A 10,000-nucleotide genomic window follows, 5' to 3' on the forward strand; every position below is an offset into this window, starting at 1 on the left:
GAGAAATATTAGGTCAATGTTGTTTGTATAATGATTTTAGCAATAGACATTTTTTTAGAGCAGCGTTAAATGGAGAAATAATTGCATATATAAATTTTTGTTTAATAAATTACTCCTTAAATTTAGATAGGGAAGTGGTAGATCAGTGGTTCAAACTTGGGATCACTGATCAGAAGGTTCATGCCCAAGCACTGCCAAGCTACCACTGTTGGGCCCTTGAGCAAGGCCCTTAACTGTCTGTGCTACAGGGTGCTGTATCATGGCTGCCCCTGTTCTCTGACCCCAGCTTCCTTTCAGGCTGAGAGATACAAGGAAAGAGTTTTGAGTAAACAGCTGATATGCCTGTATGTTCATCGTGTTGAACTCACATATATATATATTAATTATATATATATAAAATTAACTGATTTGTGTAGGGAAGGACTGTAGTAGGTTCAGGCAGCAAGCAGATGATGAGAGTTGCAGATTGCTCACCACAACTGTGCAAACGGCATCATGGGTAAGATTAGCGGCAAAATTTGCAAACCACCGCATCCATCTGTTCAAGTGAACATTTACATGTACAGCATTTCATCTGTTTCACTCGAACTGCAGTGTTCGAGTAGCAAAGTCTGAATCTGTTATAATAATAATAATAATAACAGTAATAATAATAGTCATTCACACACAAGAAAGTGTCCTTTCTTTCTTTCTTTCTTTCTTTCTTTCTTTCTTTCTTTCTTTCTTTCTTTCTTTCTTTCTTTCTTTCTGTCTGTCTGTCTGTCTGTCTGTCTGTCTGTCACACGTAATTTTCTCCGGCTCCCACCCCCAATATTGAAGTTTTGTCCCGCTCCTGTCCGCAAAAGGCCGCAGGTAAAGTAGTTTAATTTTCAGTGCACTGGCTACTTCTTCCTGCTACTCTGTTTTTTTTTTTTTTGTTTTGTTTTTTTAAGTTTCACTTGCTTCCTTTTTGAATATTAATAAAAAAAAGAAACAAAAAAGAAGCAAACATTTTAAGTTTTATTTGAGTTTGAATTTTTGTGTAAATGATGAACATGGACATAAATAAGGATCTTTTCAGACATAGAACATCAACTGAAACAATATGTTATAAAAAACAGGCCAAGGTTTTGTTGTGTTGTTTGTTCCTTTCTTCAATAATCAAGTAATATCTGTAGCACTCAGCGATTTTCCTCCTCACTTCAGACATGTTGCGTCAGTGTGCTCTAGTAGTCTACAGCATGAACCACGTGAACTCTCGCTAGTTCTGCTACTAGTTTATTCGTTTCTGTGAAATATTTTATTTTATTTTATTTTTTGTTTATTCCCCCTCAACCCACACAACTCACACTAATGCACTTCTTTCTTTCTTTCTTTCTTTCTTTCTTTCTTTCTTTCTTTCTTTCTTTCTTTCTGTCTTTCTTTCTGTCTTTCTTTCTTAATTTGTCTCCTAATTTCATTGTACCCTGTTTGATTTGCTAGACATGGCTATGGCTTTGTCAGTCACAATCACAGTAACACACTTAATTCAGGAAAAGAACCAGAAAATGTGATTCTCTTCTTCATGTGATCCTTAGGGAAATTCCCATGTTGCTACTTCCTGTTTTTGTTCTGTACTTGTTTCACTTTGTTTGTTTTTGGGTTTTGTGTAATTTTGCAAATCTTATATATGAATCTTAAGATTCTAAAGATTTACTGTGTGTGAAACTAAACCATTTCACACACAGTAAATCTTTAGAATCTTAAGATTCATATATGCTTTTTATTCAACTCTGCTATAGCGATCTGACCTCAACCCTATTGAACCAATGGGATGAATGTGAACTATGACTGCAGCCCAGACCTCCTCACCTTACCTACATGAGTACCTGACTTTATTAACACCCTTGTGACTGAATGAGCACAAATCTACACTAAATCTATTGCAACATCTTCCCAGAAGAGTGAATGTTATTATAACAGTAAATGTGGAGCTAAATATAGACTGGCATCTCACATACAAATCTTAAGTTCCACAAGGCAGCTATCAGAAATCTCTTTTTTTACTATTTTTTAAAAACTGTTTTGGAGTTCTGACACTGGAGACTCCTTGTCAGAAAATCCAACTTGTTTTTTCACTTTTTGGTTTCCTAAGGAACCTTTAACCAGCACATTACAAGGAAAAACACACCAGAGCTCATTTTACTGCATTTCACTGTCCGAACCTGAACCCTGATCATTCAGCTTTTTAAATCTCCTGGTAATTTTTATTAACGCTTTTCTCCATGACATGAGCAATTTACACAATCGGTCCTGGTCAGATAACTAGCAATGAGTCTTTCACATCACTGTGGAGGAATATCGGCGCCACTCTTCTCTGTGGAATGGTTTTAATTCAGGCACGTTGGAGGCTTGGAGAACAGCTCAATATATTTATTGGGGCGGTCAAAATGAACACGTTATTAACGTGTTAACGCAAATTTATTCAAACGGCACAAATGTTATTAACGCGCGATTAATGCACCGCGCATTTATGTTTGACCATTTTTATAAAAAATATAAATAAATGAATAAATAAATATAACAGAGACAGAATTATTCACATCATTCTTTCTTGACTCAGATTTAAAATAAATAAATAAAACTACACCAAAAAATTTATTTGAATCATTAAACATTTGTCTTACTGATACGCCAAGTCTCAAATCAAGCACCAAAATCCGGCAATTAAAACCGTCCGTGTGGAAACATAGCAAAAGTTCCGTTTGGTGTCCTGATGATTTCTGTCATTTGAAACACCATAATTACTTTAAAACATTTACAAAAATGTGAAATATGGTTTCACTAACAATATACAAACATTTGCATAAAGCATCCATATTTGCCCATGTTGATTAGAGTATTAAGAACTTATTATTAAAAGTATTAATTCATGGTTCATTTAAAACAGTTAAAAATGTGCAAGTTGCGATTAATCAGATATTCACAACAATCATGCCATTAATCAAGATTAAATATTTCAATCGATTAGCAGCCCTAAAAAAGATGATATATATATATATATATATATCACAATGAATTCAAACGGATTATTTCACAATAAATGCAACATTATATAGAAAAGCCAAAATACACAGCAAAAGTGTATAAATGCACAAAAAGAGATACAAACACATTTAAAATACACATACACAAACTCAGACAAAAATAATCAGATGACCTTGACTCAACAGGTTATGCTGTGACAGAACACATCCTGACTTGCTATAAGCAAGTGACACGTGTATTTGTGTCTGTGTGTGTGTGTGTGTGTGTGTGTGTGTGTGTGTGTGTGTGTGTGTGTGTGTTTTAAATAGTATATTTTGCAGTAGACATTTAAAGCTGGAGTTCAACCTGATTTTCCAGTTTCATGCCTTAAATAATGCAGCACCTGACAAAACCTCAAGTGTCTGACACACACACACACACACACACACACACACACACACACACACACACACACACACTATCCTACATCCTACTCTATGGTTCATATTTCTCTAATCTTCCACCCATGCTGTTTATTCATTAATTCTGTAGGCGAGCCTGTGTGCTGTAATAAGTGATATCTTGAAATATTTATGCCGTTAATGTGGTGCTATTTCATTACAAATAATCACTTCACACAAAGGGATTTTTCCGGGGTGTGGCTCGTTCCCTTTAAATATGAATTATACAGTTTAAAGAAAATGAAATTGAAGAGATAAGTGTAGGTTTTTTTCTAATACCCGAATATATGAACGATACGATACATCAAAGATACAAATAAAGCAGCTACTGTTGTGATACGATTCACCCCTATTATGATGTATTTTGATTCAACACAATGCGATTGTGCATGCTTTTGAACATTCCACTTTCAGTTCCTATTTGCTATTAGAATAACCTCCACTCTTTTGGAAGATGTTCCACTAGATTTTGTGGAGATTTGTCAGATACTTATGTAGTTGAGAGGAGGAGGGCTGGGGTGCAGTCAGTGTTCACATTCATCCTAAAGATGATCAGTTGGGATGAGGTCAGAGCTCTACAGCAGGCGACTCAAGAACCACTCCAACCCATGTAAAGCATATCTTCATGTAGTTGGCTTTGTGCACAGGCACAATTGTCATGCTGGAGCAGGTTTTGGTCTCCTAGTTCAAGCGAAGGGAAAATTACTACTACATTAAAAGACATCTTATATGTCAGTTGTGTGTCTCCAACTTTGTTGTAAAAGTTTGAGGAAGAACCTGATATGGCTGGTAAAGTCAGGTCTCAATATATAGTGTGTGTGTGCGTGTGTATTCGAATGCAACCATTTTAAACCACTAATGATTATATGGCTTTTGAAAGAAGACTTTGCTCCTCATCAAGGCTTGTTTACACGTTAGTCGTGCTAACCTGGTTTTATGGCTTACCCATAATACTCGTGGTGGGGGTTTATGATGTTGCCATAGCAATCCAATCAATTTAACCCCCAGGATTTTCTCCATTTCAAGGTTCAGCTTAAGAAGTAGATGTTGTAATTTGGTTTGTGTGTGTGTGTGTGTGTGTATGTGTGTGTGTGTGTGTGTGTGTGTGTGTGTGTGCATGCGCACACTGTCTCGTTGATTTCTGACCGGACACTTGGGGTCAACAAGATCAGCCGATGACCTGGAACAGGAACTCAATATGACCTCTATAATTTCCTGTTAGTGTGTCCTTTATATTAGCACTTTGCTTTTCTCTACACTTTTTTTTTCTCGACACACACATACACACACTGACACACATGAAATAAGTCACTGTTTAGGTAAAAGTTGAATGTGTAACCGAGTATGACCATCATCATATGACTTGTGAGTGACTCAGCAGTTAAATACACGAAAGCTGATGATCAGAACTCGCTATATTTTTTCTATTTATTATCAAGTCATCACTCCAAATAGACCTGATTTATTACAAATGCACACGTTTTATCCCTAGATCACTTTGTTCAGGTCAAGTTCCTGAGCTGATTTTTCCATCTTGAACCCTGTCAAAATGTACTGCTCGAGTTTCAGCTTTCACGAAATCAGGAAATATATATCTACAACAGGTTTCCCTTCTGTATCGGAGTCACAGGAGCCATCTTGAGGTCGATCATTTACCCTAAAAATGCCACGTCCCATAGTATTTTATTAATCTCACAACTTGGATCAACAGGTTGTACTTTTTATCTGTTTATAGTTACAGATAATGTTGTAAAATAGCCACTAAAAAGAAGTTTGTTCCCCTTATCGCTTACTTTATAGCAGCTATAAACATTCCCTTGTCAGCTTTTTTTTTTTTAACAAACAAACACACTTTTTTGTCCGCATCTGTTTAGTATAACATATTAGGACAACCATGTTGAAACTTCACAGATAGATATGAAATAGATATGAAAATAGATATCAAGCCATTGACCAATCAGATTTCAGCATTTAATTCAGGATGATTAAAGCATGAAGAGGAGAGGTTTTGCAGTCCTTCTCAGGAGGAGATGAAGGTGCAGTAAATAAAATAATTGTGTGTTACAGGGTGTGTAAGAGTGTGTGAGAGATCGCACTGTTATTGAGGAAACGGTGCTAATATTAGAATATGCCTTCTGGCTATATTACTGTATTACTTGTATTTCATGGATAATAAATAGTACTGTCTGTAAACATCGTGACTAAGGCACGTGTGAATTTGTATTAGAAGCCTGAGGAACTAGGAGTGTTTAGATGGAACATACACTGTATTGGCAAAAGTATTGGGACACAAATTTTCAAGCCAATTGTGGAAGCATACAGTTGTATAAAAAGTCTCTGGATGCAGTAGTTTAAAAGTTCCCTTGACTTGATTTAGGAGACCCAAACCTGCTCCTGCATGACAATATTTATAATTATAAATGAAAGTAACCGATAATTTGTGACCAATATTTGATATGTAGATCGATTTCTCCTTACTAAACCGTTTCTCAAGCGCGTTCTCTCAGCGACGCTGCTGCTACATGACGTATCACAACACAATGGAGACCGAGGCGTGTCCTGAGAGTCACATAGAATACAGATTAACATGGCAGAGGTAGAGCTGCATCTTCCTGAAGACAGAACAGGAAAAGCACGTCTGGTTAAATTTGATAAGTTTTTTTTGCACTACAACGGCCTGGTTGTGAAAAGACAATGTGTTAGAAATCAAAAGGCACTCAAGTAAATGTATGATTTTCTGTCTGTCTAAACCAAAGAAATAAAAGTATCTGTACATTTTGAATTGCAGAGCATCATATTTGTTCCATTGCATCATATTGCATTGAATTGCCTTGTGTTGAATCGAATTGAAATCGGATCGTAATGGGGGGAATCGTAGCGCATTGCTGCTTCATATGTATCTTTAATGTATCATATCGTTGGCTACGCTTTGAGATGTGAAGATCTTGATAGGCATGCTAAAGAGCTCTGACTTCAACCCTGTTGAACATGATGAAATGTAACGCTGACTGCACCCCAGCCCTCCTCATGCTCACCTACATCAGCACCTGACTTTACATACACTCTTGTTGCTGAATGAGCACAAAGAAATAAATCTAGTGGATCATCTTGTGGACAGTGGATGAGAATTAAAGGTGGAATGAGATGTTCCAAAAGCATTTACATGTAAATTCAGAATCTCAACACTGGCTGAATATTTGTATATATACATACAGATTATGTGGAGCATCTCTGTTTATTAGAACTTTCACTCCAATCTCACTGTCTCTCTCTCTCTCTCTCTCTCTCTCTCTCTCTCTCTCTCTCTCTCTCTCTCTCTTACACACACAGACTCTCTCTCTCCTGCTTGCTTGTGCTCCTGCTTTATCTCTCCTGTCACACCCAAGAACTTTGCTCTCTCTCGAAATCCTGGAAGTAGAGAGCACTTGGTAGGAGGGGGCACCTTTTTATTTGCCCCACCCCGCAAAGCAAGCATTGAGCAAACACTTCACCACCTCCTACACACACGCACACACACACACACACACACACACACACACACACACACACACACACACACACACACAAACACACACTTCACTGGCCGTACCAGTACCCGTGTGCGTGTAAAGAGAGAGGGAGTGTGTGATAGAGAGAGTGAATATTCAGGTGAGGAGCACAAGAGAGTGTGTTTGTGTGTGAGCTGGCCCCACACAAACACACACACACAAACACACACAGCACTAGTGGACACACAGGTGCACCTGAGGAGACAGGTACAGTGTTGCAATTCTTTTTCTAGTGATGTGTGTCTAATTGGTTTCCATGGAAGGATGCATTTGAGACAACTTCTGGCATTTTTCTTCAGGCAATGTGTTAGAGTGAGTGTGTTTGTGAGTGTGTGAGTGAGTGTGTGTGTGTGTGTGTGTGTTTGTGTGTGTATGAGCTCTGGTATTGTAACTACACTGATGTTTGTCGCCTTGGTTAACCTTCATGAACACATAAATTGGTGGTGCTTAAAGTGTTATGGTGGAGAATCGCTATGTTTGTGTGTGTGTGTGTGTGTGTGTGTGTGTATGTATGTATGTATGTATGTATGTATGTATGTATGTATGTGAGATTTCCTGCCATCTTGGTCTTTGGACTCTACAGCTTTTGCCTTCTGTGTTTGCTGATAGGGTGGGCCCAGATTGTGTGTGTATGCGTTATCAGTGAGACTGCCAGGGTATTATTTATTATAGTTATATATATAAATATAAATATAATGACATAAAATAGAATGACAAGATTTTGAGAATTAGGTATAAAGAATAAAAACTATTTAACAAAAAAAAGGAGGAATAAAATAGAATGTACCGGATAATTAAACCTAAATAGAGTGTCAGTGTAAATCAAATAAAGAATTAAAAGGAAAATAGAAATAAAATAATAACAATAGACACACAATAACTATTTTTACACTATAATTGTTACACTGCATGTATTTATTATGGAAATCCTACAGACTTTCCAAAGTTGCAGTTTTACCACCAACAAAACCACTGCCACTGGAGCTTCCTCTAGAAGTGCTACAAGAAACGTCATCATATAATAATGTTTGCATTTTTTTTATTTATTTATTTAATCCATTTATATGGAGCAGCAGTTATTTCTATGGAAACAATAACATATTAGAACCACCATGTCCATGCAGTATGAATCTTATTGAATTACAGCTATGGCTTTTAGAGCTGCTGTGATAGAAAAGTGATCCACATCTTCATTGACCAATCACATTTTAGAATTTACTGTGATGTAACAAAAAAAAACCCAATCACAAACACAATCAATTCATTGGTTGATAACTATTTCGAATTATAGTACTAAAATTAAATGTATATTTACGGCTTAGAACAGAAGCTCTTTTCCAGAGCAACTTATATTTTTGTCTCTCTCACACAACTGAGCAGCTATGGGTTTTAGGGCTTTGCCCAGGAGTGGAAGCTTGTTGAGGCTGCGATTTAAACTCATGACCTTCAGAGTCAAAGTCCAATGCCTTAAGTTACCACCTTCCACAGTTACATTCAATTCAATACACTTTTATTTGTAAAAGTAGCCTTTTTCACAAAGCAGCTTTGCGGAAATAAAAAGATAGATTATATACTCTCTATATAATCTCAAATTTTGCAACGGTGGTGAGGAAAAATCCCCAGAGACTACACAAGGAGGAAAACCTTAATAGATGAGGATGGGTTCCCTTTTGGATCTGTTTCCTAAATGACATCCGAACACAAGAAATGGTTTGAATAAAATGTTGTAAAGCTTTGTTGCCAGAAGTATTTAGAAATGTGCTGTTAATTTGAAGCCACATTAAGTAGGATTCCCTGTGCTTGGGCAATTTTCGATCACCTTGTAGAAAAAAATAAAATAAAAGCCTTGATAGTCTGATAGCTGCGGTTTTATACATTTGATGATTCCAGTGAAACAAAGGCAGGGATTAAATCATGATTTGCACTCGAAACTCTGCCAGCTTTGCACTTAAGCCAAGATCTCCCAGAGAAGGCTAAACAGTACAACTAGCGACCAGATGAAGCTGTGGTTTTAGAAAGGGAAGTGAATGCTGCCAGTATAAACAAAAACAAGATAAAAAATTCCACTGTGTTAAAGAATCATAAAGGTAAAATATTACAGATATGAAATGCTAAAGGAGTTTTAGTTGTATGAATATCACTGGGAAATATTTGTAAAAATCTAAACAAAACATTGGGATCGCTTTGTCAACACTTCGATTAAAACAAAAAGGATACCTGACTTTTCCAGCCATATGTGGTTCTTCCTCAAACTGTTACCACAATGATAAAGATACACAGGATGATTTTGAATGCTAGAGCATTACATTTTCCCTTTACTTGAACTAGGAGACCCAAACCATCAAAATGCTTCTCTGCACAAAGCAAGCTCCATGAAGATATGCTTTACATTGTTTAGAGTGGATCTCCTGCTATAGAGCTCTGACTTTAACCCTACTGAACACCTTTGGGAATTGAACTTTGACTGCACCTCAGATCTCCTCGCCTCACCTACATCAGTATCTGACTTTACTAACACCATTGTAGCTTAATGAATCTCACACAAATCTCCACAAGCGCACTCCAAACTCTAACGGAACGTCTTCCCAGAAGAGTGGAGGACACTATTGCATTAAATAGAGACTAAATATGGAAAGGGATGTTCAAAAACTACATACCAATCTTATGGTCAGGTGTCCAAAGACTTTTTGTCCATGTAGTGTATGTTAGATATATCTTTAGATTTATATTAATTGGGTTGATTATATATTTGTTTGTGGAAGGAGTCTCCAGTGTCAGTGGCTCGTAAAAGCCTTACACAAGAACAGAGAAACTTGTAAAGACAACAGGAAGTACCTTGTGGTGTTGAGGAATAAACCAATAGGTAATGTGCAGTTCCTAGAAACTATCAATATCAGGGTATTAAGGGTAACTCTCATTCCACTTTTTATTCCTTTAATGAAAAGCAGTCCTCAGTAGAGAAGTTCAACCTTTGGAACCTTTTGCACAAGGAACATTTTATAGGAG

The 10,000-nt window shown here is 36.9% G+C and overlaps 1 protein-coding gene across 5 annotated transcripts in view; it reads left to right on the forward strand.

The window, feature by feature from the left end:
- The window catches only part of rbm47 (RNA binding motif protein 47), a 31,693-nt gene that overhangs the window by 3,816 nt on the left and 17,877 nt on the right, over nt 1-10,000 (forward strand). Inside the window, exon 1 of one of the 5 annotated variants that reach the window (XM_046842769.1) lies at nt 6,973-7,094. The exons of 3 other annotated variants lie outside the window; for them this stretch is intronic. The gene's annotated coding sequence lies outside the window, so the exon portion shown is untranslated. Of the gene's footprint in view, nt 1-6,972; nt 7,202-10,000 lie in introns of those variants that run through there. One more of the 5 variants, XM_046842766.1, reaches the window with a different exon arrangement.

The sequence above is a fragment of the Silurus meridionalis genome, chromosome 28 (genome assembly GCF_014805685.1).
Source record: "Silurus meridionalis isolate SWU-2019-XX chromosome 28, ASM1480568v1, whole genome shotgun sequence".
NCBI lineage: Eukaryota > Metazoa > Chordata > Actinopteri > Siluriformes > Siluridae > Silurus > Silurus meridionalis.